The sequence below is a fragment of the Orycteropus afer genome, unplaced genomic scaffold (assembly GCF_000298275.1).
Source record: "Orycteropus afer afer isolate SDZICR_OR568_19922 unplaced genomic scaffold, OryAfe1.0 scaffold00372, whole genome shotgun sequence".
In the NCBI taxonomy this organism is placed as follows: Eukaryota; Metazoa; Chordata; class Mammalia; order Tubulidentata; family Orycteropodidae; genus Orycteropus; species Orycteropus afer.
The window spans coordinates 514,737-515,786 of NW_006921959.1; positions in this window are offsets into that span (position 1 = coordinate 514,737).

The following is a 1,050-nucleotide window of genomic DNA, read 5'->3' on the forward strand; positions in this document are numbered from 1 at the left end:
TTCAATTCTGTTAAACGTTGATTTATGTATTTGATAGCTCTTTAATTGAGGGTGTAGATATTTATTATTATCTGTCATCTTGTTTGATTGAAACTTTAATTATTATATAATGCCCTTCCTTGTTTCTTATGCTGGTTTGTGCCTTAAAATCTATTTTATAAAAAAAATTAATATTCTGACTCCTACTCTTTTTTGGTTCTTATTTGTTTGATATATATTTTTTCTCTTATTTTTAGCTTATTTTTGTCTTTGTGTCTAAGATGTGTCTCTTGTGGGCAGAATACTGATAGATCATGTTTTCTTACCTATTGGGCCACTCTCTGTTTTTTACTGGACATTTAAGCAATTTACATTCAGTGTAATTATCAATAGTTATTAGTGTTTTACTGTACTTTTGTTGTGCTTTTTTGTGTGGTACTGATGATTTCTTTATTCTATATATTTTTCTGTGCTGAATTCATTTTCTTTGAGGATTTTCTTTTATTTCCTTTGTTAGTGTTGACTTTGCATTTACTGAGTCTTAATAATTTTCCTCTTTTTTATTTTGGTGAGAAGATTTATTAATTTTATTTGTGGTTACCCTGAAATTTGTTTTTATATGTCTAAATTTATAATGGGAGCTCTGGTGGTATAGTGCCTAAGGCATTTGACTGCTAACCAGAAGGCTGGTGGTTCAAACCCACCAGCCACTCCCCAGAAGGAATATTGGGCAATCTACTTCTGTAGTGATCCTACCTCAGAAACCTAAGTAGGGTTTGCTATGAGTCAGATCTGACTCAACAGCGGTGATTTTGGTTTGGTTTTGGAAGTTTGTAACAGTCTGTTATGTCTTGATATCATCTAGATTTCCTCTACAATAGGAATTTCTGTAAATACCATTTACTTCCTTTTTCTGCCTTTTTAGTTGTTGGTTACAGAATGAAGTCTCCATATCTCTATTTCTAGTCTTGTAGTTTTATTATACTTTTAAAAATATTTTACTTGGGTTGCTTTCCATGTCATGCTGTTATGTATAACACTGTGCAACCTAGCCAGCAGGGCACCTCCACT